Raw genomic sequence first — 27,956 nt, 5'->3', positions numbered from 1 at the left:
ATAATGTCTGATTTTAATAGAGATCTCACAAGCAAAATAAGCTCCCAGTGCCTCCACTTCTTTCAAAGGCCTTTTTCTCATTTTACTTTGAATCTGGTTTTAATTCCCGCTTCTTCACCTTCCGAGGATTTTCAAGTTTCTTTGTTCTCATCTGAGATGGAGAAGAATAGGTAATTGTGTTTCATTACCATGTGCAGTACAGTCTGATCCAGGGTAAGTTTCTCACTCCCATGAATAAACAATGAAATAAAGTCCCTAATTCATCCAAGTGATTTTTATTTTTAGTGCCTGCATGCATAATTATTCACTGTGTCTGTGTGGAGATCAGGTTGGAAAGAAGCACCCATCTTGCTTTACTGTACACATCCTAGCATGAATAGTATAGAGTGAGGAAGGGTAGTGGAGAAGAAACAGCTGTCTGAAGTCTTCCTGCAGTGACCCTATTCAAGATGCAGACTCTTATTAGCTGAAGTTCTGGCCAGAGACCCTAAAGCACCTGAGAAATGAAGGTTTTTTTTCTAGAGAAGTCCCTGCTGCCTGGGTTTCTTATGAGGTTGAATCTCACTTTGATAATCTGTAATAGACCCGATGTGTGCTGCTGCCCCTTACTTCCCTCCTGCTGCTGCAGCAGCACTGGGGCCCAGGGGAAATCAGCAAAGTAAAAAGACTCCCAATTGTTTCATTAAAAAATAAATATTCACAGTGATGAAGGATGGTGCTGAGTGTCCAGATCTCCACTAGCTTGCTGATAGAAACACCCATGTAATCACTTTGAAAGCAGAGTTGCCTAGGACGAATACCAGAGGAGCCAGGCAGGTGAAGGCCAGCTGAGGGCATGTCCACTGGCTGACGGTGCCTTGAGGTAAACCATTCCAGGCTGTGGATTTCTGTCGTTGTTTTGTAATCGGTAGGGGAGAATTCCAGGTGACTGGAAAGGCCATTTCACTTCTGATAGAATCTGACCATCACCTTTCCCTTCTTTTCAGCCCTCCCTTCTGCAGTCATTCAGCCAGGGCCTACAGCGATGGGCTTTGGGAACAGTCTTGGTCTGTGAAAACAATAATGTCCATGTCCTGGGATCTGTCCAGGCCTAAAGTTGGCCAAGTCACTTTCCAACTATTGTACCTTGTGCTTTGGGGACCCAAAGACCTCCACATTTCTAGCAGATTAAGGAGTATCATCTGATCCAGTTTTACACTGCCATCACTGCCTCTTAATTTAGAGATCGCATTCTCTGGGTATGCTGGTTGCAGTCTCTTGCAGCCAAGAAGCAGGACTTCAGTCTGATTGCCCTTTTGGTTGCAGGCAGGCTATACTGAACAGTGATCACATTAGCCTCAAAAAGCTAAGCAGGGTAACTTGTCAGATGGGAGCTCTTCATGGCATCTCAGGGAAATAATGTATTTATTTTAATAGATCAAAGGCTGTCCATAGCTCCAGGCATGGAGGAGACTCAGTAGTGCTCCTCCATCCAAGCCAGCTTGAAATTAAAGCCCAGCATGACATTTGGTTATGGAGAATGCACGTGTGCAGGATAGACACCATCTCTGTTGTGACCAGCTGTTGAAAAGTTATAGTATTGTTTTTAATTGGTTGCAGAGATTTGTCCAACTGCGGTGTATGTAATTACATCCCACCTGTCCGTCCTTTCCCATTCTCTTCATTGCATTCCTGGCTTTTTTTTTTTTTTTGGGGGGGGGGGGGCGGGGCTGGCACAGCTCCTCTCTTCTCAGTGGCAAAACCTTGTCTCGCTTCAGCGGAGCAGGGACAGGCTCCCACAGTCCTGACAGCGTTGCATGTCACATCATTCCATCCTGACATCCTGTTGTCACATCATTATGCACAGTTTAAGTAGCAGTTGTGTTCCTCCCCAGACGTGACTGTACTGCGGGGAGCGGAGCATCTCTGTTAGCACGCACAGAGCGCACAGAGCAACGCTCGCTGAGGTCAGGGGAAAGCTCCACTCCCTACAGCGGTGCCTTTCAGGCAGCCTGGTGCCTTGCTCCAGCAGCATCGGTGATAGCCCCTGTGTGACTCCATCGTTCTGGGCAGATTCAGGACTTGTAGCATCTTAAAGTGGCAAAAACGTTCACTTTTCAAAACCTGACTTGCAGTTTTTTCAAAAGTGGGAATGAGTTACCGTTACACTGCTTGTGCCTCTCCACTTGTCCCTCCTTGTCCCTTTTGAGAAACATCCAGCCCCTCAGCCTTTAGACCGGAGGAAAACCCTGTCCTGCTGTACCCAGCAGGCACAGGGGTGAGCTGGGCTTTCACCTCTTTCCTTCCCCAGGTTGAGGAATGGTGCTCTATATTTACAGCTATCTTTTAGGCAGGAATAGGAGGCTGTTCAGGCCACTGCTGGGTTTCCAGATAGGGAAGTTGATGGCTATCGTAGCAAATCAATCTCTTGCACATGAAATATCACTATAAACAGGGAACACATTTCTCATCTAGTCGCTGTTTCTTCTGGGACAAACAGGCAGATCAGAAGTTCCAGGAAAATTAAATACATCTTGCAAAGGATAGATCAATGTACTCGTTTATGGGGAAGAGCAGAGTGTGGACTGTGTGCAGGGTGAAGTGGTGACAGCTGCTATCAAATGCTTTCCAAATCCTATTAAAAACGTTGCACCGAAGAGTTTGTGAGGAAGGCTCTGTGAGGAGGGAGATGAGGGAGCCAGAGAAAGGGAGGAATGTAGCTTTCATTGAGCAAGTTTTCTTATCAGTCCTGAGAGCGGTGTGTGATATGTATGAAGATGCAGTAGATCGGTGCGTTAGTGAATTTTAATTGGGAAAAATCACTTTTGTAGGAAATGCTTCAAGACAGGATTTTGATCAATGTGAGCATGGAGAACACAGTCATTTACAGAGTGCTTGTAACTCATTAAATACACGGAAAGTTGGTCAGGACAGTAATCCCAGAACTGGGAGAATATTTTAAGTGCCGTGGGAAAATCATTTAGAAGATCCCCAGAATAAATAGGCACTGTCTCTCATCTTCACTCCTAAATACATTTATTGGTTTGTCTCTTTTTTTATCTGAATCTCATTTTCCCATACATGTGGTAGGGTATGTGAGCAGAGAGCCTTTGGAGACTAAATATGTCAGCAATTAACACAGTACACAAGCATCCTGGCTGGAAGGACTGACAGCTCTGGGTGGATAAATAGGTATACGGGCAGCAGTAGATAGAGACACACAGACAGGCAAACAAATCACTATGTGCTGTATGGTTTGCTTTAATAGCTTATAGACTCACTGTTCCAAGTCCCTTTCTGAATTTCTGCTCTCCCCAGTAAGTGGGCATGTGGTTTGGGGCCCAGTCGTCAGCACACTGACATTTAAAGTTTTGAGTGAAACCAGGTATTTGCCTGTTTGTGCTTGGTTGGAAATGCCTTCCAAACTTGGTGACTCTATCAAGTTAAATGGAGAACTGCAGCAATTGTTGTGATCAACAACCTAGATTTCTGAAGTACGTTGCATGGGGGAATAGCACACCTTGGTTGGAAAAACAAGGGCTAACACCTGTTCCTAGGCCTTGAAGCAAGGTCAAAGCATGTGGGTGGAAGAGAAGGGTATAGCTCCCAGAAATAACTTTGCAGGCGCTGACTAGCATACATCCACAGTCTAGAGCATGTTCCTAATTGTCCCTCATCTGAGCACTTGCAGCCCCAAATTGAATTGCCTAGTTAGGTCATCTCTGCATCTCCTAATCGTGTGTGACATTAAACACTTACTCGATGAAACTCTTTTCTCCAGCACTAATTATTAAGCATGAAAAGTTGATATTGAGCGAGCCCATTGAGCCAAGACGATTCAATAACTAGCAGGGAGGAGAGATTATTTCAATAAAATAAGTTCACTTGAGCCAGATGGAGTTCCCAGGATGCACTGGGACAACATGACACATGACATTGTCCTCTGGCTTGTGTTGACAACTCTTACTGTGCTATTAAAAAGCCATCAACGAACTGGAGTGAGGAGTTGCAAGAAAGGACACAATGAGGAGGAAATTGAGGGTATTTTAGACAAAATGTAGGTAAGTGGTGAATATAAAAGGCAACAAGGCATGGCTGGGTGACTCCGAATTCCTCCGAGATCCTCAGTGACAGAGATCAAAGAAAACTGCTGTATTTCTACAGGATTAACAGGCAGCCATTATGTGACCTGCCCCTGCACAGTGGGGCAGGCTTGTCCACCCAGTGAATTTCTAGCTAAAAGACCTCTGCATCCCACCTCCAGTTTAAGAAGGAAATGCCTTGTATCTGTGCTGGGCAAAATCTGCAAGTCAGTCAGTCCTCCCTTTAGATGCAGAGGCTGTTCTCCAGAGCTGTGGCTGGAAGATCAGTGCTAATATCTACCATGTGAGACCTACATACCGGTCCTGCAAGGTCTGTAGAGGGACATCTGGAGATGTTCGTACACTACAAGGCATGTACATAAAAACAGAAAGCACATTTTGAAACCAACCTCTTTCTGCTACCTTTTCCTCCTCCTTTTCTCTCCTCTTTTAGATTTGCATCCTTCCCTTTCATTTCTTCTTCTCTTTCTTGTTCCCTGTGCTTTGCCTCATCCTATTTTTCATCCTCTCCACTACTAACCTGACCCTGAGAGGTCCAGTTTGTAGCCAAGACTGCTCAGAGACAACACCTCCATGTCCTTACTTTTTTCTCCATACTTCATGGGACCTGTTCCTTGTGTTCTTTGTCCTGGGATGCTGCTAACAGCCTCTTTAGGGAAGGAAATGCCATCCTGTAACAAGTCGGGTGGTATATGACATCCAATTATCCAAACAGAATATAATGTAATTTCACCCATGGGCAGCACTGAAAGGAATGAATTTCCTCTGAGTGTGATGTATGAAGCTGCCTCTGCTATCTCTGTTTGCTGAGCCTCTTGCTTCATTCCTAGCTCCCCAGCAAATCTCTAAAGCTCAGAAGACGCTGGAGCACAGCACGTTTCACAGCTGAGGAACCAAGATAAACCAGAGACATAGCAGCTTGTTGTTTAAGTCCCAGAGCAAACAGAGGCAAATTAATGGGTCTATCTATATCCCTCCCTTTCACTTTTCTGTTTGTCTTTTCGTCTTGTTTTCTCTCCTCTTTCCCTTTTCCTTTGTTCTCTTCCTTCTTTGTTTCTTGTTATGATAAACATGATTCATGCCACAGTGGCATTCAGCCTTAGAGGCTTTGCTTTACATCAGGGGAATGGCTAGCAAATACAGGACAGTTCAGGGGATTTAGCAACTTGTATTAAACCTGCTTTTCCCAGGGATGAGGTGCTGGTTGGGAAGGAGAATGGAGCTGTGCTGAGATGGGTTAGTTAAAACCTGAAGGGAAGGGCCAGCAAAGGTGCTGGGCTTTTTCCAATCTTACATCTCACAGATTTTTTATAATACTTGTGAATAACTTAATACCTACCCTCCAGTGAAGAAGTCTATAGCATTCCTGACTGACTCTGGTTTGGGACAAAAGTTCAAGGGTATGGAGGCATCTATAGAAAGAGGAACACTTCTAGCAAAATGTTCAAAGCACCTAAGCAGTTTGGGTGTCTGACTGTGGATGTGAAGGGGTCGCTCAGCTAAAGATGCGTATCGGTGTCTTGCTGCATGACTGTCTGCATCATGAGGTGCCAGCAGCCTGCAGTAACTCTGACCCTGTATTTTAGCTCGGTCCAGTGGATGCAGGAGCCTGTTGTGCTGCCTCTTGAGTACTTGCACCACATGTCTGCCTGCACTAAGCACCACATTGCTGCTCCTCTTAGAAACAGAGAGCAAACCATATTCCCGAATGTACGGTGCCTCAGGCAGCTTTGGGGAGGGGTAAACAGAGACCTGGCTGTTATTAACATGCTACTCTGAGCACTTAAAAATTCCCTTTTATCAGAGAATTGCCCGGATGTGAGCAGCAGATTATGCCATCATTAATGAATCACAGGTGTGAGAAAAGAGAAGGAGGAAAGGAGAGAGAAGTCGCTGTGAAGAAACATGTTAGAGTTTGTCTGATCCCTGGACCCAGCTCTGCTCCCCGACCAGCTGGGTGCTGTCCCAGGGGCTGCTGTGGGATTCCTCCAGCTAAAACTGGGCCCAGCTATGACACAGCTTCTGCACTTCCTGATTAAATGCCTTGTTACAGAATGGAATTAGTGGAATTAAGGGTTGTTTTTAGCCTTTTTGATGCCCTGTGCTCTAAAATGAGCTTTAGGACTTCTTTGTGGGCTGTCACTGCTTTTGTGAGCTGAAGGTGATGTCATGCATGCCAGCGCTGAAGTTAGAGCCACTCCGATCCAAGCAGGGGAGTTCCTTTGAATGTGTACTAGTCTAGCTGAGATCAGCTGTGGGATTACCAGAATGTAACAGAGTGATGATGGTTTGTCTGTTCCGGGACTGTGCCACTGGCAAAGGACAATGATACATACTTCAGAGGGAAACATAAAACGTGTACACTGCGCAGCATTCATCATATAAAAGCATGAAAGTGGAACGCTGAGGACTGTTTGCAGGCCACACTTAAGTGTGAAATGGCTTTGGCTAACGCATCACGCCTGTGTCTCCTCTTCAGGCATTCCTGTGATTGGCACTGGCTCTGTGCATGCCACTGCCTGGTTGATGAAGAGGCAAGGATACCTCTCTGCCCTGCAGCAGGTTATTGCTAGATTCTTCCCTTCTGAAAGTTTGGAATGGGGTAAGAGAAGAGTCTCCTTTTTGCAGCACTGGTGGGAGACTTAGGAAAGGCTGTGCAGGAGTGAAAGGAGCACCCAGCACTGCCCTGCACGGTCAGGAAACATGAAGGCAAAAGTTGTGTTAATCCTTCTGGCTGGACTGTGATGCAGCCTTTAATTGTAGGATCACACACAATCTCCTGCATCATGCAAGAGATCAAATAGCATGTTCTGCAAACTCCAGCTGTATTCTTCTAAGCTGCTGCCCTCATGTCTGTTTAAAAGAGCTGACTGTGAAGCTTGTTTAAAAGTGCATCCAACGGAAGATGACAGCAAATAGTGCTGAGAGCAATTGTGCAGATCCCAAAGGCCTGAACATAAGGGAAACCCCTTTCCTATGGGAACAGCACAGGGAGGTTTCAGGAGAGCCAGTCCTGCCAACCCTTTTTATGTTTCTCTTCTACTGCCCTCTGCCTTTCTCCTTGCTGTTTAAGGTAAATACCAACCAGTTGCTTGAGGCATCTTTGGCCCTCTGAAGTGGTGGTGCCTATTTGATCTGCCATTTGAAAGGACGTTGTAGTGGTTTGGCATGTGTACATCTCTTCTGCTTCCTTGCCGCATCTTTGTTGGGGTATAATTTAGGACTAATTAGTTCTCAGCTCTCAGGCCTCACAAAGGAGCATCAGCACCTGGTGGACTCTATTTGCAAAAGCCTTTATGAAACGGGAACACGTTGCTCTTTCATCTTATTGTACAAATAATTAGAATAACTTAGCCAAAGTCCACTGGGATGCAGTTCGTGCTTGAAACACTTCCCTTCAGTGACTGCCTACTTTGGCAGCTACGGTACAAAGAGCTGAAGGGGCCAAGACCTCTTGCTTGTAGTCACTGCCAGCCTTTCGTCTGTATCCCCACAGGTCCCAGTCCTTTCTAAGAAGCTGTATTTCAGAATTGTGCCTCTCCTAGGGGGCGGCTGAAAAGAAGGTGGAAGAGGCAGGATGGATGACAGATTGTGTATGTGAATGCAGGAGGTCCTCTAATGACTCTTCTAGCTTTGTGGTCTGGAACACTGTGCATGCCCTTTTCAGGGTGGGGGGGCATGGGGGTCTGTTGCCTTTCTGTTGGACCCCTCAGCTCTGTGGTTCTGGGTCACCCCACCAGCTCTATACAATGGAGAAGCGCACGCATGTATGCTCAGTGGCACTGTCTTTGGCTCCAGAGTGCTGCAGCAGCTTTGAGGCCAGTGGAGTTCAAAAATAAAGGTAACACCACATCAATCAAGTAGTTCTGCATGTTGCAAGGTTGAATCCCGTTCATGTCCATAAAGATCAAGATCTTTGAGATCTCTTCTTTTTTTTGGTGTGACATCTTGTCACAGACAGACCTGAAATGTTTCACATTTCTGGGATTGCAACCTTTCAGTCCTTTCACTGTCAGTAACGTAATCCCCTCACGCATTTTCAATTGCTGCCTTGGGTGATAATTTCCCTGCTTTTAATGTATGTGCACATTGAGGTTGAGTTACAGTTGCTGTGGGAACCATAACTTTGAGTTTTATGATTCAAAAAGAAGAAAAAGAGTATATTTATATACTTTCTTTATTTTGCTTATGAATCAGCATGTTAATATTGATGCAATGGAAGAAGAAAGAGAAACAAACTTCTAAACAGAAAGCATAACATCAAATAGTGATCTATTTATTTTCCTTCTGCAAAGTTCCCCTAACAGGCAGAATCCCTGCAATAAAAAGGGAAAAAATATGAACGAGGAAGCAGACAAAGGGGAAGAAAGCAAGCAGCAGATAGCTGAGAGGTTAAATTAAGTTGTTGAGAGATAAAATGTGTGCATTTGCCAGTCACAGATTGCAACATGCTCGGAACGATATATAAAACCATACATAAAACCAGCCAGTAACTTGAGATGCTGAGATCGGCAGAGCCCAGAACTTATTGAGGGCAATTTGAACCACGCTGCTGTTGTCCTTCAGGGGAGTATGTCAGAAAGAAAACAAAACAGACACTGAAAAGCACATGGTGGAGACCTAAAACCTGTTTACGGTGTCTCTCCCACTGCCCTGGGGGAGATCACGGGTTTGTGAATTTAAAGCAGAAAGGTTTGTTCCTCACAGACTCAGATGAAGTGGAGAATGTTTGTAGGAGGCTCAAGCAGAAGAGTGCATAACGCTCTCCCATTTCTCAGAATGAGGAATCTGGCTTTGATCTTGTACTGGTGTTAAGTCAGAAGGAACTTGCTTCAAGTTAATGGTGTTAGATGGTATAAATCAGGAGTAATGTTGGAGAACCAGGCTGTGTAGTGTACTACACAGGTGTTCCGCTTCCCAGCAGCAGCCAATACTGTGTCCTAGTCACAAGTTAATATGATGTAGGGTGCTGAAGTACATTCTGTGTATATCAGTACCTTTCTAACATAGCTACTTCTAATGAAGCCACAAAGTTTTCTTTTTTCAATTTCTCACTAATTTAAAAAAATACAAACCCTTTCCCTCGTGCAGCCCACAGCCACTCTGTCACGGGTCACACTGCCTGCTGTGATTTAATTTGTTATTGATTTTTACTGAGGAGGTGTCTGTAACGGAAGTGAAGCAGCCGAAATTACAAGTCACTTTTGAAAATTGTGACCAGCCTCATACCAGCCTGCAAAGAGGATGATCAAAAATGACTGAAAAGGCAAAATCAATTGGGCCCCTTCAGAAAGTTGTTTGGGTGCACAAAATCAAAAAGCAAACATTAGCAATATTAAAATCAGATGCTTTCAAAAGCTTCAGCTGGTCTCTTATGTGACAGAAATAGCTTTGTTTCCTAACACAGAGCAGGGATTTATTTCCACAGCAGTGATGGCTGAGGAGGAGTCACTCTAGTGTGTCAGATAAATAATGTGTGTTTCTAACATTATTTTGCACTCCAAAGCTCACAAAAGTCATAACGGCCTTCAGGACAATAAATCTAGAGAGCAGGTTATGGATTTAACATTTTAGCTCCTGGATAGCTGCTGTGAGAGATATTAGACAGGCACTCCAGCGGATCAGTGGATTCTCAAGACACACGTGTCCCTGCTCAGATGGGCTCTGACCCTGCTGTGCTGAAGGCACTCAGAAGACTCCCATGGAGCTCACTTGCAGCCCCATGCACTCATCCCTGGACCAGCTCCAACTCCTGTCGGGGTTAAGTATAGTTGCAGTGATGTATTTGCAGGGTTGCTATTTTCCTAGGAGCACAGCACGTGGATATTTACAGACATAACCTCAGAGAAACCTTGGGAAGAAGTGAAGTGTTAGCATCCCGTGGGAATCAGCCACGTGCTGTCATTAAGCAGCTTACTTGGTGCAGCCCAGTGTCTCACTCAGCACTTATTGTCAGGGTCCTCAGTGGGTATAAACTGGTCTAAATCCATCAGGTTCCCTGGCAATACACTGACCACACTGATCTACACCATGAGAGCTGGTGACTGTGGTCTCAGATGGAGTTGATGTGGTCATTGACTATGAGAAATACTCCTTATCAAGCTTGGCTGGATGACGTATCATGGTATGTTTGTAGAGCAGGTGACTGCAGGGAGAGAAGTCCAGTAAGATCTCTGCATCTCCTCTTGCAAGGCGTGAGCAAGGTTTGGCCAGGCCATTTCTGCTCTTGCCTGTCAAATGCGCTAGTTCTGTATTTCCATTACATTAATTATGGTCACAGCAAATATTTGATTTCAGTGAAACGTGAAAGGAAAGGAAACTACTTCTTCCTGGCTTAGGGTGGGCTGGATGCAAGTCGGAGTAAAGGAGATGGGGAGAGAGCTGGGGAAGCAGCTCTCACAGTTTGTGGATGAAGTAGCATGAATATGTATGAGACTGTAATTGACTCCCACACGTAACCAAGGTGCCTGAAGGCCCAGGCGTCCTGGCTAATTGTTGTAGACAATTAATAACTTAGATTCTACTAATTCCATATCATGCTGTGCAACTCATTACAGGAGCAGAAAGTGAGATTTCTGCAAAAGCTGCCTGAAGATAAGGGAGTGTTTGAGATAGGTGAGAGATCCAGGCTCAGGGACAGAGAAGGTCACAGCTAGGCTGGCACCATTCTTGGCTCAAACAACAACGAAGGGTCGTTATAAATCACAGCCACAGCAGGAGACAGTGCCACTCACTCTGACCATCAGCCTTTGGCTGAGTTCTGGAGTCACAGTGAAGGAGAGTGCTCACCCTCTTGCTCCTCCCTGGAAGCAGGAGCTGGGCAATGAGTCTGTGGGTTTAGTAAAGCACAAAGAGATCAAACCACATTCTTGTCCTGGGAGCTGGCTTACACATAGACCTTTCTTGTGATGATCCTGAATTCTGTAAGTCAAAAACGTAATTGTGTTGCACCCACAGGGATCGCCTGCAGACTGGATGACTAATGGTGGTGTGTGACTTCCTGAAGCCCACTTGAGGCTTTCATGAAAACCTAAAACCAAGTCTCCTTGAGAGGAAACATGAGTAATTGTGTTAGGGGAAGGGGATGTGGCAGCTGCCCAGTTTGTTCTCTGTTGCAGGGCCTGGAATAGATGTGGACAGTGTATGTGGGAGGACTCATGCTGGCATAAGCAATGTCTCCCTGTGTGCCCTGGGGGGAGCTGGTATCACTCTCAAGCCAGACTGTTTTATAAGTAGTCTGAGCAGTGATGGACCCTGGTTTTCAAAGTCTAATAAAGCTCACTTTTGCTAGGTTTAATGCACTTGTCACAGCAGCATTCATCAAAAGCAAACAGCACCTGAGAGAGTGTAGCTCCCTGGTGCTTGAGCGCCCAGGAAATGGATGGTGCTCCAAGCCGAGATTTTGAAAGCAGCATGGAGTACATTACATCTGGAAGCAACTGATTTTTTATGGTGTTCCAACAAGCTCCTCCATTAGCTACCTCTCCCTTCCCCTTCATGTACTTGGGCTTGCTGGGGTTTTAACTGCACAACTTCAGTGACTCTGTCTCTGTCCTATTTTAACTTTCTCTTTTTTCTTTCTATTCAAATTTCTATTCAAATTTTTCCTGGAGTTTCATGCTACAGTTAAGAAAAGTTCCTTCTCTGCAACTTTTCTATCCATCTTGCACAAATTCTGTAGCAGCAGTTATAGGTACCAGTCCTATGCTATAGTTTTATTCTTCCTTTGTACCACTTTTAACCCCCTCACCTGTCTCTTCGCTCTTTTTCTCTTTTGTCTAGTCTCCTTGCTGTACCCACATATTCCCCTGCTTTTTTACTTTCCTTCCTGCTCTTTTGGACAGCCTGACCATAGCAGAAGAGGTTCTGCAAAACCACAGTCCTTTTTCTGTGGGCTGAAAGGGGCTCAGTGTCCCACAGGTTGGTGCCCAGGCCTGGATTACAAGGAGGATCCTGGGGGGGATCCTGGATGCCCTGTTTTGGGGCAGGGTCATGTGAGCTACTTTGGATGGTTATAGAGATCCAAATAACTACAATTCTAAAATGTAACTGCAGGGAAAAATGGGAAATAATTATAAATGAATGAATGTAACAGACTGCTGATGGGCACTAGTGGAACTTGAATCTCTGGGCCTTATTAAAGTAAACACATCCATGCCACCCACCAGCTCTGGCCATTCTCACTGCTTTGCCATCTGTTGCAGGATGGCTGGATGGACAAAATTTCCATAATTTGCAGAATGTCCTCATGCAAAGCACAGCAGGAAGGCTGCTGATAGTTTTTGGTCTTCTGGCTCTGAGGAGACAAAGCTGGGCTTTCACTATAGGAAGGAGATCCAGATTACTTCACACGTAACTCTTCCTCTTTTGAGATTCAGAACTTGCAGAACTTTTTCCAGAATTTCATGAAAATCTCCTCATTTTCCCCCAGGGACAATGAATTTCCCAAGCATCCCATGGACTTCAACAAAACAATTCTCTGCCAGCACCTGAGGCAGTCTTGGACGCAAAATAAACAAGTGAAACCCAAGCCACACACACTGCTTGAGCTTAATGCAAATAAATCACAGACGTATTAAGTTCAGTTCTAAATCTTTCTCTCCATCTTCCTGTCTTTCATGCTGTCTGTTTCTTGCCTAAGAATATTTTATCAGTCTGCCAATCTGGGTTTGTGTAGAGTTTAGCTTTTTCCTATGGCTGTATCTTGTCTGTCTGCTTCCCTGGTTATACTTCTCACTTTCCCTTTGTACTAATAACTCTGTGTTGGTAAATAGAGACATGCCACCAAAAGCCCTAAGGGACACTTTTCTTCATTTTGAGTGACCAAGGTCTCTTTTGCAGCAATGGTTCTAGTTCTCAGCTACAGCCTCCACTGGAGCCTTCCGTACTGGAGGCAGCACAGCTGGATCTGTCCCCACCCTGCCATGGCTGCAGTTCCATATGGACACAAACCCACTGACAGTGGTATTGGGCTCTGGTGAATGATGTGGAGCCACCACAACAGGCAGAGCTGGCCTGGAGCCACCCTCTTCAGCAAAAGGCAATCCATATCTCCTGTCTGCCTGGGCTGTGGTGCTCAGACACACATGTGGCCCTTTTTCTTGCTCTCTCAGAGAGAACCAGACCAGTCGTTAGCTTCCTCACCCATGGGGCAGAACAGCCGTTCTCCCACATCAGCAGCTCTAGCAGGCTGATGTTCAGATGGAAATGTCTGCACAAAGCAAAAGACAAAGCTTCACTGGCAATAGGTGGAGGGTTTTGATTGCTCTCCACTTGCTCATGGTATGAAAACAGCACAATCTTTTATTCTGTTTCGTCATCCAAGGCAGGATGCTTTTCTTGGCTAGGTGGAAGGACCCAGAGATGAAAGAAACACTTAGCTGCTTAGCTTCCCAATGTATAAATAGCTGTTGCTGAGATAACTCTGTGTGTGCTATTTTAGAGGAGGGACAAAATATTTGTTTGCCAAGCGGATACCATATAGAACTCCCTACTACTGGTATGTGAAATGTGAATAGACAGGTAATCAGTCATATGCTTCATTGCTAGGAACTGGGCAACCTCTCTGAGGTCAAAATGGAACAGGACTGATTTATAGCAGCTCTGAATTTGGTCTGTGTTTTCTCCCCACGGTTAATTTTTTTTGACAGTGGTAACATTAAAAGGAAAAATACCTGATATAAATGTGTGGAATTTGAATGACATCTTCTCTTGCATTAATCATTAGGCTAGAATGTGCCCTGCATTTGTTACGTGCACTGGAACATTTGCCACTTACTGTTCATGGTGATTTACACTGGGAGAGGAAGGTTTGATTTTGAGGAATCCTTTTGCTTGCTAGGAAATTCTGACCCAGAACCTTCCTAGGAATTTTCTGGTTTATAGGAATTTTTTGCTTTCTGCTAATTTTCTGACCCATAATCACTTCTGCAAGCTCTTCTGGTTCCTGGGAGTTGAAGAGATTGGTAATGTTTCCTGGTGTTTCCAAAGTGGTAGTGGGTATGCACCCTTGTTTCAACATGTGAATGGCTTAGTTTGATTTTTTGTCCTCCTCCTTTTTTTCCTAATTCTTACTCTGTTCTGGCTTCCTGGAGCAGGCATTTCTCCCACCTGATTCTCAGAAGCACTTTTCTACTGCCACTGCCAATATGCAAAACCTTCCGATTGTCCCCACTGCATAGCTGGTGGGGAAGGAGTAAGAAAGGATGCTTTGCTTAAGCATATTTTACTTTTATTACTTCAGAAAGGAATATCTGAAACCCCAAATATTTCAACTTAAGCTAATATATTTTGGTTCCAGAAAGTGCCTCTTACAGAATTGTGTTTCCAGTGAAGAGCTGAAATTCTTCTGCTGGTACAGTAGAGCATTTTTTTGAGAAGCTCTTTATTCCTGTTTATGTATTTGGAAACAAATGGCCGAGTTTGAAAAGCTTTGAGCATTCACAAATTCTGTTACATGTGACGGGAGCTTCAAGTCTGATGCTTAGGGGTATAAATATAGATTTGAAACCTACCTTTTGGCATCCGGATTTGAACATCTTGGCTTTTTATTATCAGAATGCACTGACTTTTCCCCAGAGTGACTGCTTCTCCTTGTGGTGTATTCCTTCTTTGGAATCTTGCCTTCATCAGAGAGATAATTTCTGAAAAGCATCAGGACACAAGACTCTGAGCCTGATTTCTGTCTGTGAGACATCGCAGACGAGAGGACCTGAGACTTCTGCGTGAAGGTCAGGCAGCTGCTAGGGCATTGCTGTTAGTGAAAATGCAGTTGAAGAGCTCAGTTAACAGCTCTCCCTCTGTGGTGTCAGGGGGGCTCAGGGGACTGGTAATGGAATATGGCACTCTTTGCCTCTGCTTTACCAGTTAATATTCTCTCTGGTGAGTCATAAGTGAAGGCTAGTGCCAGCTGACTGTGATTTTTGGCCTCTTTGATGTGACCTTGTGAAGTCAACTTGGTTTCTAAATGCCAGATTCAGCAGCCTTCCTTCAGCACTGCTCATGGGAGGGAGCATTGCTGGATGTGGTGGGAGGAGGTATGAGCAGGCTGTGGGTGGCAGAGTACAGCTTTGAAGGGGCAAGTTTAGAAATCACCAATTTATCCTTCTGAGTTCACTAACACAGTGTTCTGAGCATGGTGAAGGCGGCAAGAAGAGGCAACAGTGGACAAATAAATGGCACCCCAAATCCCGCCCACCACAGGCTGTACAGAAGGGAGCAGAAGGCTTGAGGAAAGTCAAGGCAGAGGTAACCAAGATGCCAGAGTGGATCCTGGGGGTCCAGGAACAGAGAAATAGAGCGGTCCTCTGGACTGCGATGTGCCTCAGACCACCCCCTCTCTTTATAGACACTTATTATCTATGTTTATACCATTAATAATCTGAAGAAAATCCGTCTATAGTAAAAGTTCACTTATCGTGTCTCCTTTTCTGTGTTCGACTCCTACTATGATCTGTGTGGTAGAGTCTGTTTAGGGACAGCTCTTTAATTAGATGGCAGGTAAAATGGTATTACATGCTGTATGGGTGGGTCATGAAAAAGAAGAGTTGAACAATTGCAGAGAGGTTTCTACAGACTCCAGGGCTCAAGGAGGGGACCAATTCTATAGAAAAACAGAAGGGACACACAAGGCCAAAGATGAACTACAGAATAGCGATAGCAATAGCAATAGGAAAAGAAGAAGGAAAGGTTCAGCAGCATCTGCCAGAGGAAGACTGTTAAAAACAGGGCAACGCTATCCGAGTTCATTGGTCCCTGCAGGGAGACAGCTGCTACATTTGTTCTGCTGACTTCCACCTCAGATTGGCCTATAATGTATAACCTCACCAGGGGGCACAGAAATGGCCTCATCTCTCTCCTTTCCCCTATGTCTTCTGATGAGAACACTGAAACAGAGGAAAGGATACCTTATTCAAGGTCACACAGTGAGCCAGTGGCACAGCTAGCTGGGGACAAGCCTTGGGGCTTCTGGAGTCCCTGGCCTGCATCCACTGTGCATTCACTGGCACGAAGCAGCTCTGCAAATCCCGCATTCATTACAATACAATAAAGCTTTGCTGCCTGGGTCTTTTTTTTTTTTTTTTTTCCCCCCCAATGTCTCTCAAAAACCCAAGACTGATTTGCATTTTAAAACTACCAGTTACAGCTCAGGAAAATGCTATTCAGTAGTTCCCGGAGCTCAGGAGTAAAGATTCTCTCTCAGTTGTTCTCTCCCAGTTCTTTTGCCTAAAACATATTTTTGTCCAAATTGCACAATACTTATTGCTAATATTTATGTCATGAATATTCATGACATCCTGGGGCTTCAAGACTCTGGTGGAAAGGCGAGCACAGGAGGCACAGCAGCCCTGATACTCCTACACTCCATACATACAGGGCAGAGCCGTCAGGGTGAGAAGGCTTGTTTGGTTAGGATGTGAGCTGTGGGGTACTAATGCAGTCTGGAAGCCTTTGGGGAATGCTGGTGAAACTCCATTAAACAGTGCAGTGAAGGCCTTTTAAACAAACAACTTCCATAAAACCATTAGCTTCACTTAATTGCAAGGAAAAGGCCCCACACGCAGCGGGGGGTTAGAGTACGCTCTGCCTCTCTTTACATCTGTTTCTTTTTCTCAGGCAGCGCGCAGATGGGCCTTCCTTTCCCAGAGAGCTTCGGGACTGGGGAAACTCCCCCTGCCCTCGAAAGTGTAGGACTGTACCTGTCAGCAGTGGCGATTTAGGGTTCCATGTGCAAATTTACACTGCTGCTTGAATGCAGAAAAGCCTCCCGGGCTGTGCCGTCCTGTGCCCTCGTGCCCGAGCAGAGGCAGCTGCACTCTGCCTGCGCCAGCACCGGCTGCGGCGCTGAGCCGCTGCGCTCCCACCCTGGGTCACGCTTCCTGCTCGCTGATGTGGCTGAAGGCTTCCAGGCTCACTGCTGTTCAGATGGTGCCATCTGGCTCTCATGAAATATATGAGAAATGTTATCCAATAAAAGGGGGGGCTGGCTGGCTGCATGCCTTCACCCCTGTGCTCTTTGGGGAAGCGATTGTTTCTGCATCGGGGAAATGTTTAACATAATTTTTGAGTACTAGTGTTGCCTGAGTAAGAAATAATAGGCTGGCAGTTTGAATTCAAGCCTGACTCGGTGGTAACTAGAAGCTATTTTGCTCGATCAGGTCAGGGCTGAGGTTTATAAATACCCAACATATAGAAATAGCTTGTGATGTGGCTTTGTTAGTTTTGTGGACAGAAAGGAAAGGTCCTTTTCCTTGATGTTCCATCAAGCAGGATGTTTGGGTGAGGAAAGACGAGGAGAAAAGGTCCCAGTCCTCTGACAGGAAGGCACTAGGAAGCAGATAGCACAACTTCAAAAAGGCTGAGGGATGTTTCTAAACAGAGCGTTTGGTCCCCACTCCCCCCTCTTTTCCTCTGAAAATATGCTGTATCTGCAGCTCAGCATCCTTTAGGGGTTGCCCCCAGGAGCTGAGGGGTGTTGGATCTATCTGCAGATTCTCCTGGGACACTTAGCTGGCAGCTGATGAAACTGTCTCTGGCTTTGAGGGCTATTGCCCTTTCTTCCTGGGCTTCTCCATTATTTTCTCTCCACTTTATTAAGCTTACTGGTGTATTCAAACAGCCTTTGGCTTTGAGCCCTGGCTAACAGCAAGCACTTGGAGAAAGCTGCTCAAACAGGAAAGGTCTGAACTCCCACAGCCTGATTCTGTTCTCAGCTGTGTCACCATAAACCCCACTGACTCCTGAGCACCTACTCTGCAGTGACACCTGTGTAGCTGAGATCGGGCCCACAGACATAAGCCCACTCCTTTTTCATGCACCCACAGTCTTGCACTCACTCATGTACAGTGTCACCCTTCGATGTTAGAGAGAAGTAGGCACTTCTCTCTAACATTCAAGCACACACATTCATTTATGCAAACACTGGTTGCCTTGTGTATGCTCCAGGGGCATGCTGGCAGACTCTGCATGCACTCATGCATACGCGCTCACATGTATGCATTTCACCTTGCTGAGCCTGGCTCCCAAGCCAGCAATGGTGTTTAATAGAAGTTCACTGCTCAGTTGTTACCTGGCCCTCTCTGCTGTATGGCTTGCTGTCTGGTGCAAACTTGAAAGCCTTTCAGGCAATCAGGCAGTAATAGACCTTGTGGAAGCTGAAAGTCCCCCAGATAAAATTTACAAGGCCTAAGAGAGCCTGCCTGGCATTATTTAATGCTTTAGTAATGAGCACCTGAACAGGAAAGATTGCTTGGGTAGTTTTATTCTGCATAGATGAGCAGTCAGAATTTCAAAGAGGGGCCATAAATATAAGCAAGCAGAATGGCCGATGGTGCCTGATTGTGGTGTGGAAGGCAGTTGTGCTGAGGCTCTGAGAAGGTTAGAGAGCATGTATAAACGAGAAGATGTTTTCCTTCAGCTTCCCAACTCCAAAAGCCATCCTTTAACCAGGAATGGCTTCAGGCGCAGTAGCAATCCTTTTTTTGCCTGCTTATGACTGTGTGCCTCTATGCATGTGGCCAGGCATTTATGAATACGCAGCTTGCTAACTAAGACTGCAATACAGTGCTAATGTCTCTTGGTGTCATGCGTGTGTTTGTGTACCTGTGTGGTTAATGAGGACAACAGCAGTGTGCAGCACCTCAGTCTGTGTGCTGTTTGCCAGTGCGTGTGTGGGGTTAATAAAAGCCACAAATAATGCTGATTCTTTGTAGATGCATTTTCATTGTTAGTGGAGCCTGCAATAAAGCCCTGAAACCTTTATGTACGGGCGTGTGCAAGTAATGTAGGTACAGTTCAACACAGTTTGTGGTTATGTGCATGGGTAGTGCTGCTTACGTAGACAGTTCTAACCCGTGTCTGAGTAAAACGCGTTCAGTGTTGCTGATTTAAACTAGTAGTGAACTATTTATTCATTTTGGCAACACATGCTGTTTTGTTGAGCACATCTGTGAGGCCTGAGGGAGGGAAATGATAACAGTCATAGGCTGATGCTCTCTGAGCACAGAGGGGCATAGAAAGAAATGTTAAGCCAGGTATGAAGGTTTCTACTGTGCACCATCCTGCCCCTCCCATCCCCGAATATTTGAAATGTTTGATTTCCTTCTAATGCAGAATGAAAAGAGACTGAAATCACAGAAGTTGCTATAGAGCAGGACTGTCAACCCCCAGTCACCCCTTCCCATCCAGTATTCCATTACAGGGCTTTTTGAGTGCTGTGCAGACCCCTGTGCATTCATGGAGCAATATTTAACAGATGGATGGGGCAGTCTGAGTGTCTCTTTATTGACAGGGAAAGACATATTCTTCCTGCATATGTTGTAGGTGCTAACACAGCAGGAGAAACTTCTAGTTCAACTGAGGGCTAGCATAGCTCTGTGGCACGTGTGTGGCAAAGGAAGCTGTCATGTGTTTATGCTGTGGGAAAACAATGTACAATTTTTAAAAGCTAAAGCTGTCAAGTTGATGTACTTCTGCCTGTGGAGAGATGGGTATGATTCATCTGTGAGCAGGTGTGTCAGCATCACTTTGGGTCTGTCCGCCCCTGTGTGCATCGCAGGCCTTGGTGCGCTGCATGCTTGTGCGAAGAGGGGAGCAGGGGGCTGAGGATGGGCTCATACATGTGTGCCTGTGCCTGGAGGGCTGCTGGAAACACTGCCGAGGAGAATCGTGTTATTGTCTAGTTCTGATACACAGTGCTGACTGACAACTCCCCGCAGTTTGCTGGGCTCTGCTGTGTGATTGATCGAGCACTGTCCCTCACATCAGCGTGGGCTCCGCTCACACCACCGCAAAGTTAGAAAAAGCGATTTTCCCCTTTACTGTACACTTGCTGTTTTCAACAATATTGCTAAGCCCTCACCATCACATTCTCTGCAGAAACCTCCATCATTGGCAGAAATGCGCGAAGCTGGTGGAATGCAATTTTACTTCAGGAGCCTCATTAAATTTGCATTCCTTGGAGCCCCACAACGAAGATGATGGCCTGGCTTTGTCTGCCAGGCTTCCTGTTTGCTCTAAGCAGTGTACCAGAAAGAGCACGATGCTTCTGACACAGCTGCCTGCCGGGAGACAGGCTCAGGTGATGGGCCTGTTTTACCATGCTGCGCTCTGTTACTGACTTGACAAATCTATCTAAAAACTGGGGTGACAGATATTTTCCCTAGGTACCCTCAACATTCAAATAAGCAAGAATATTGGGCAAAACATGCTTAGGTCAGCTCTGTAATGTAGCTGGATTAAAGGCAATTTCCATCAGCAAGGTACTGATGTCCTGCTCTTGCAGGACCCCACGCTGCAGTACCAGGCCACCCCGGTAAACAGGCCAGGGACGGGGGAAATGTCCTCTCCCTGCCTCAAAACCAGAGCAAGTCACAGAGGAGCACACGATAAATAAAACGCAAGACCACCGTATCCAACAGTCTTAGAGGCCTTCTGTCAACACTAAGCGAAGCCCCTGTACTCAGGGATGTCTTTATGACAAGCAGGACTCCTTCGACCCCTGGAAGCCAGGGCAAGGGTTCATGGCCAGGTTAGGCGACCAGCTGCGAACGCCTAGCTGCATAAGGGGCGAGTGTGAATATCTAAAACGGATTTTCTCTACTACCCTAGTAAGCCTTGCCACCTCCCATTTAATGACTCCCACTTAATTGAGGGATCGTTGCTGCATACCTCTGCTGCTGAGTACATATAGGTGTCTCCTATAAGGAGCATGTATCGAGCGGTGAGAGCGCCAGCAAGGGAGCCAGATGAGTCCTTCCTAGAGCCCTGGCTCTTAACACGGGGGGACCTGCCGCACTGGCCAGCTGCTGCTAAAGTTTCTGGCAGTTTCTGTTCCAAGATCTGCCTGGTACCGGTGTGGTGGCAGTGCCTGTACCGGGAGCGGGGGGTGGGGGTGCCCACCCTGGCGGAGCCGGGTTCCCAGCCCCTAGTCCGGAGCCTGTTCCACAGGGCACCCCTCGCCCCGGGACGGCAGCCTGGCAGCCCGAGCTGCCTCTGCGGCGGGCGGGGCAATCCCGGGGCGGCTCCGAGCGCATCCTGGGCTCCCGGCCCCGGCGGCCGCTCCGTTACCCGCCCGCTCCGGTACGGAGTCGCGCTGTGCCGCACACCTGGGCCCGGCCGAGGAGGCCGCCCCCCTCGGTGGGGCTGCCTTCCCCCTCCCCGGCGGGGCTGCTCCCCGCGGCGAGGCTGCCGCCCCCCCCCCCAGCGGGGCTGCGTTCACACACACCCCCGGCGGGGCTGCCCCCCTCCCCGGCGTGCCCCCCTCCCCGCCGGGGCTGCCCCCCTCCCCGCCGGGGCTGCCCCCCCGGCGTTCCCCCCGCGGCGGGGCTGCCTTCGCGGCGCCGCCGCACCGGGGGCCGGCCCGGGGCAGGGTTTATAGCGCGGCCGCAGCGCCGCCCGCAGCCCGGCGGGGCGGCAGCGGGCAGCGGCCGCGCCCGGAGCTCCGCACCGCTCCGCGGCGCAGCGGTGGGGGCTGGCGGCCGCCCGCCCCTCCGCCCCCGGGGGCCGGCGGGCAGTGCTAGCAGCCGGCCGCGGCGCAGGGCAGAGCGGCATTAAAAGGCGGCGGCGGCGGCTGAGGCGCGCCGCTGGCAGGCGGCGGGGCCGTGCGGGCTGCGGGAGCGGGGCACGCCGCGCTGCAGGGCGGGCAGCCCGCACCGCCGCACCGGCTCTGCCCCGGCATCGCTGCGAGCCCGCGGCCGCCCGGGCGGGCGGAGGTGAGTGCTGCGGGCGCGGCGCGGCGGGGGCCGGGGGGCGCAGCCAGCCCCGCGGTGCGCGGCCCCGGGCGCTCGGCGCTGCCCGGGAAGGTGCCGGGGGTCGGTCGGGCTCCCGGGTCCCGCCGTGAACGCGGTGGGTAAGGAAGCGCGCAGCTTGCCAGCACTCCCCTCCGCCCCACTCCGCTGTTTACTTTTTTTTTTAATCCCTCCAACCCCCCCCCTCCTCCCCCCCCCCCTTGTTTTTTTCTCTGCGAATACAACAGCTGAATCCCGCAGCTGTGTGTGCAGCCAACTCTCCCTGGAAGCTCTGGAGAGTTCATGAATGCGCGCGGAGGAGAGCGTCTCCCGGGGGGCGGCCGCTATAATGAGCCGATTGAGCGGTGCCTGCAGCAGGGCTCTTCTCCTGGGGGAAAGTTGGGCGCAGAACTGAGCGGCTTTGTGTCCCTGGCAGCACGGAGGGCTGGCCTGCTTCCCTGGGGAGGGGAGGGCCAGAGAGGCGTCCCCCCGCTCAGGGCTGTTAGCGGGTCCAGCCAGGCAGGATTCTCACCTCTGGCACCAGCTGCTGTCAGATCTTTGCTTTAAAGATGTAGAGACTCATGTACCAGGCACGTGTAAAGTAACCCTCCTGTTTCGTACTGGCTTGTGTAGACATTGACTTTTCCTGCCTAAAAAGGAAATTTTCCTTCCTGAAAGGAACTGGCCTTTTCCTACCCGGGTCACTTAGTAAGGACATTGCATCGCTGAGCATCGGTCCGAGCTGCAGCCCACTCCTGGGCCTTTGCCAGTCCAGGTGGTCTGCAAAGGCATGCTGCAAAACAGCCTGTCTCCTGCAGAAAATGGACTCTTTGGTGTTTTTTCTTACTCGGTGATGACCAAACCAAAAGAGTTGGTCTGGCTGCCACTGTCCGGTGTTGGAAAGCACTGGTGAAGGGTAGCAGCTGAGCATAACCAAAAACCTCTGGGACAGACAGGGTAAGGTGAGTGGCAGGTCCCTCAGGCATGTGTAGGACCTTGCATCTACCTCACTGCTGCATCTTGTGTCACCTGCGCTTTTGTTTTATGCACAGGCACAGCAGTGTGCTGGTTAGCAACCTTAGTTTATGCAATTATTAGGATAGTATTTTGACAGCTGTGCTAAGCCTTTTAGGGTTTAATGTAATGTGCAAGCAAATAAGTTCCTTTCAAACAAGGCTGATGCATGCCCTCTTCTGCAGCTGCAAGACATATGAGTCAAGTGGGATGAGGACTTCTGTATTGGAAGAGAAGTACTTTTACAATTCAAATGACAGAATAAACACACAGACTTTGTGCTCACAAAGCCACATGCTGATATACATAAAATCTGCTACCCTAAAAGCTCTATTTCTTAAAAACAATTTTCCCACAAAAATCTAGGTGAGATTTTGAAACTAGCTTTCTGTTCTCACCAGTAAAACTTTGCTCGGGGACAATATTTTTCCCTCTTCCTCCCCAACAACCTTGTGAAGTGTTGATAAAGATATTATCCACAGCATCAGCTTTCTTTGATTGCTCTTTTAGGCTGTGTGTCTAGATGGAAACCTAGCAACACAGTAACTGTATTGAAGGGAGATGTTTCAATAGCTACACTTCTTTTATCACGCTGGATGCATCTTCAGAGGTTAGACTCATCAAGCCAGTCTCTTTACCCCTTTGTAGCCTTATAGTTTGGTTCCCTAAGCCTGGAATAAAACAGACCTGAGTGAGTGAAGAAGACAACAAAGTTGGAATGGAAATGCTTAATATGATAGAAGATCCGTTCTTCCTTTCTTCCTGCTGCCCCTGTGAATACCTGCTGTTCTCCCATGGAGAAAACACTGTGGAGGGAGAATGCTTGTCTAGTAGAAAAATGATTCACGGGGAAACTGTCATCAGCATTTGTGACCATCTCACATAGACACACGTGGGGAACAGCTAAGGGGCAAATGACCCAGAGCAATATATAACAGTATCATATGTGAGAACCAGACCGATGTTTGGGAAGTAACATCAGCGTTGTTCCAATCGCCCATTGCGATGAAGATTGTGATTCAGTTTCTGCACCGTACGGGGCCAAATTCATCCTCGGGGGGGGGGGGGGGGGGGGCGGGGAGAACCCACAGCCGCCACCATCTGAAGTCGCTGACGCTGTCTAGGTTTACCTCCTGGCTATATTGACAAATACCCTTGTTGTGCATAACCTTTCTTTACAACGGTGGAGTAAGGCACTTGTAGGGAGTGAAGTGACAATATCTGACTGGCTCAGTGTAATTTGGGGGCACAGAAAGGAGGGATTTCACCAGTGTGAAATTCCAGATAGTTTTCAGGTGTTTGGGGAGAATGTGTTTGCTAGGTGCTAAAAATTCTCTCAATTCCTGGTATGTCCTTGGCCACGACTCCTAGGATCTTATATTTCTTCAGTATTAATGAATTAAACATCACAAATGCTGTTGTCAGGCCAATAGAAAAAGTGGTTAAGTTACAGGAGAACTTTGCCTCTGTATCTGTAATTTCTGAACTGTCAATGACACGTGTTTTTACCAAGCTGTATTGTGCAGGACTTTACATATATGTAACTGTATAGCATGAGGGTGACAGGCTGTGTGCATTTTGGTATGGCCCTGGGGGAGGGTATGCATACAGTGTTAACAATTTGCATCCAAAAAACCGCAGCACATCTGAAATCCTCTTGTGATGCCAGTGCTCGGAGATAAGTGCTGCTTATACAAAGACTTGCCTGTTGGGTACAAGTACTTAATAAGTAAGCTTGACTGAAACTGGAGAGGGATAGGAGTTCATACCCTGTTGGCATATGGAAAATCTGGATAAACTGTGATTTTATTTTTTTATTATTATTATTTCTGAATTTTGAACAGGTCCTATTGTGAGTCCCAGGGTCTTGGGGTGATGCTGCCATGGTCTCTGTGCATGCCAACATGCAGTAAATCCTAGCAAGACTGTTTAGCGTGAAGCATTTAGCATACAGTTGGTTTAATCCTCTAATCTTATCAAGCACTGACATAAATGAGAATTGAACAGATTAATTCATTCTAAAAAATCAAACCTCGTTACATTTCTCAATGTAATGCACAAGATTTCTCCTTTCACTTACCTGATTGGCTTATTTTTTTATCCATTGTTTGTTTCAAAGTATCAGACTATAGATGTGGGCTCAGTGGTGAAAGCTACTCTGTAATGGGCTCTCCTCTGTGATGCCAGTTTATCTGCTCTTTAAGTCGCCTCAGGGGATTTCAGGACCTGAGCAGTACTGTGGTCTGGGAGGCTTGGCTACTGGAAGCTGCAAGGCTGGCAGAGGGAAGAGTTGCTGGTAAGTGTGGGTACTTGCTACCTCCTTGGTGGCAAGACCTGTTACTTTTTGTTCCTTTTGTGCCAGTCAAGAGGAGTGAAACATGTCCTTTGCCTTCTTCCTTTCCACACACCTCCCTGTTTCTCCCTCTATAGAGAGATAACAGTCCTCACAAGGTGTGCGTGCAAGTTGCTATTTGGCTCCGTGAATGTGTGGCCAGGGGCAGGAGAATGTGTTTCCAGACGTTGGGATGAAGTTGAACAATGAAATATTAGTTTCTAGCACTCCCTTATGTCTCCCCTGTGATACCAGAGAACAGGCTATCTCTTTAAATGATTGATTTCACACAGATTTACTTGAGTTCATTCATCTTGATGCAGCTTTACCAGGGTGAATTTTCTGAGGTGTAGCCTTACTGATGTCTTTTCTAAGGGCTGGATCCTGCCTCCTTTCCTCTCGCAGAGGAGTTCCTTCTTTCATGAATAGCTCTGCTGCATTCAGTGAGACTGTTTAAAGAGTAAGGTGCTGTGGTGCCTGTGACTCAGACTAATGCAAGTCAATTTAAAGGACAGATTAAGCGCAGTGTGAGTATGGATTGCAGTGCCTGGCCCTTAATGAATAATTCAGGAACATGGAGGAGACAGTATAAGAGTTAAGTGCTTAATCCAGCTCTGGGTGAAGTCAGCAAGAGACTTTCCACTGACCCCAGCCCAGAATATGTTTCAGCAAGGGCTTAATTGTGAGTTTGTAAATTGTCCCATTGATGGCAGCATGCTTCAGGCATGAGCTACAACAACTGTCTGAATTAGCACCCGGTAGAATATTATTTATGACCCTCTTGCCTGTCATGCTGTCACCAAGTGTCCTCTGCAGCACCATGAGAGTTTTCTGAGGTCTCAGCATAGCTATTGAGTCATACTTTTATAGTATTGAAAAACAGAAAAGACTAATAACTGGAGTGCTTCATTTAATGGGAGAAAATAGACATAGAAAGTTGGGCAAAACGAGCTTCAAAGCTTTAATTTTGGTTGCTTAGAGCTGGGGATGGTGGACTCCTTTTGCAAGAACAAGGCACTTGCATGTCATACAGACTTCACCAGGACTGGACACTCGCCACTCCACAGCTTAGGAGTCCACTTGTGTCTGTTCCTGCCAGTGGCTGAGTACATTCTGCCTTCCTGGGGGTGATTTGAAAACCCCGGCACTGGAACTGCTCCTGGGAGCACCCTTTGTGGTGGGGATGGCAGAGCAGCTATCTTCTGCTGATGGGAAGCAGAGGATGCTCTGCAACCACAGCTCTTTTTTTATGCCGTGGGTCACGGTAACTGTGGGAATCCTGTCCTTCCAGCTGCCCTGGGGTGATTTGCTTTCCCATAAAGGTACAGTTCAGTGCTAGTCATAAGCAGTGCTGATTGACAGCAGCATCATTGACTTGGAGAGGCCAAGCATCTCCTCTTTCTTGTTGTAACTCTGGCAGTATAAAACTTCCAGCAAAATCTGTGCCCTTGCTCTCAGCCTGTGGCACTGGCAGTGCAGTGGGCTTTGCTGGTCCATGGGGAAGCAAGCACGCCGATTGCAAAGCAGGGCACCCCAGGCAGCGGCTGTCTGCTGCCCTGAAATTAGGGCTTCACTCATACCTGACCCTGTCTTCCTGTTTTGTTATCTCTGCTTGCTGGGAGAAGAGGTTTGGGGAACAACTCTGGGATGCTTTCCCTGCCATCTGCCTTAAGGCAGCAGGCTTGAAAGTTGGCACAGTTAATTCCTGATCTTTGCCAAGCTCTGTTAATAGAGAACAACTCCTCCTGAATAGAACGCAGCAGTGCTTGTTACATAAATAGTGGAGAAGGGGGAGAGGCCAATGTGTTTGCAGGGGGTGAAAGACATACTGGCAGTCGTCTGGTTCTTAAAACTGCTGCTGGCCTTAACTGTCTGCGTCTTTATGGGGGAGAGTCAGAGGTGACAATCATTTTTCTGCCTGGACTTCAGGATATGGCTTCTGGGGCCTGGTTCTGCAGCTGCGATCTCGCTCGCTCTGTGTAAATGCAGTCACATCAGTGAAGTCACTTTGGATTTGTTACTGGGAATGCCAGCCCAGAACCTGCCTGCTAAGATAACTAATGTGGACGGACTTGTAGAGGCTTCAGGGTATCCTGCCTGATGATGTTGCCACAGATTTTCTTCCTGTCTTACTTTTGCGTAGCAGAAACTTCTTTGGCTTGAACACAGAGCAGGGTTTTGGGAGCTCTCTAGTTTTACTCTGAGCTCACTTGGCTGTCTGATATTGGGCTAGCAAGTCACAGATTCTCTATTTCTTCATCTATTTGTGGTGACATATATATTTAATAAATGTCCTACATTGAATTGGCATTTTCATTTCCAGGAGCATTGGCTCAGTACATTGTTCCTTTCACAGTCAATCTACAAAAATGTATCACAGGAGCCCTGTTCCCCCTGCCTTCTCATGTTCTTAAAGGACCTGTGTGTTTGCAGACCAGTAGCAGAGAAGGAAATTCATGTGTCAGCATTACAGGCCCCTGCTGGGTATCAACTCCTTTATAAGGTATGACATCGAGCATGGGAGGAGCTGGGGTGTCTGCTAATGGGGAGATTGGGAAGAGTTGGGTCCTGTTGCTGCTCTGCCACAAATCTTGAACAGATCTGGAAGGTTGCTGTAGCAAAGGCTACTCTAGGTTTTGGATGCCGCGGTTTCTGGGCACCCGCATTGTGTCACTGTTAACTGGGGTTGTAGGTATGGCTGCTGCTCCCCAAATGGCAACTAAAACTTAATAATGTTAGTTGTAACTTGCCTGGTCTGTACTTAGCTTCTGTTAAAGTCAGCAAAAGTAATGGCTGAATTCC

The 27,956-nt window shown here is 47.3% G+C and overlaps 1 protein-coding gene across 7 annotated transcripts in view; it reads left to right on the top strand.

Moving 5' to 3' along the window:
- The window catches only part of DISP3 (dispatched RND transporter family member 3), a 111,088-nt gene that overhangs the window by 47,312 nt on the left and 35,820 nt on the right, over positions 1 to 27,956 (top strand). The window contains exon 1 of one of the 7 annotated variants that reach the window (XM_037380751.1): positions 21,645 to 21,793. The exons of 5 other annotated variants lie outside the window; for them this stretch is intronic. The gene's annotated coding sequence lies outside the window, so the exon portion shown is untranslated. Of the gene's footprint in view, positions 1 to 21,644; positions 21,794 to 24,956; positions 25,119 to 27,956 lie in introns of those variants that run through there. One more of the 7 variants, XM_037380752.1, reaches the window with a different exon arrangement.

The sequence above is a fragment of the Falco rusticolus genome, chromosome 3 (genome assembly GCF_015220075.1).
Source record: "Falco rusticolus isolate bFalRus1 chromosome 3, bFalRus1.pri, whole genome shotgun sequence".
NCBI classification, from domain to species: Eukaryota; Metazoa; Chordata; class Aves; order Falconiformes; family Falconidae; genus Falco; species Falco rusticolus.
Note: the sequence above shows the minus strand (reverse complement) of the source record. Positions and strands in the feature narration are given on the sequence as shown.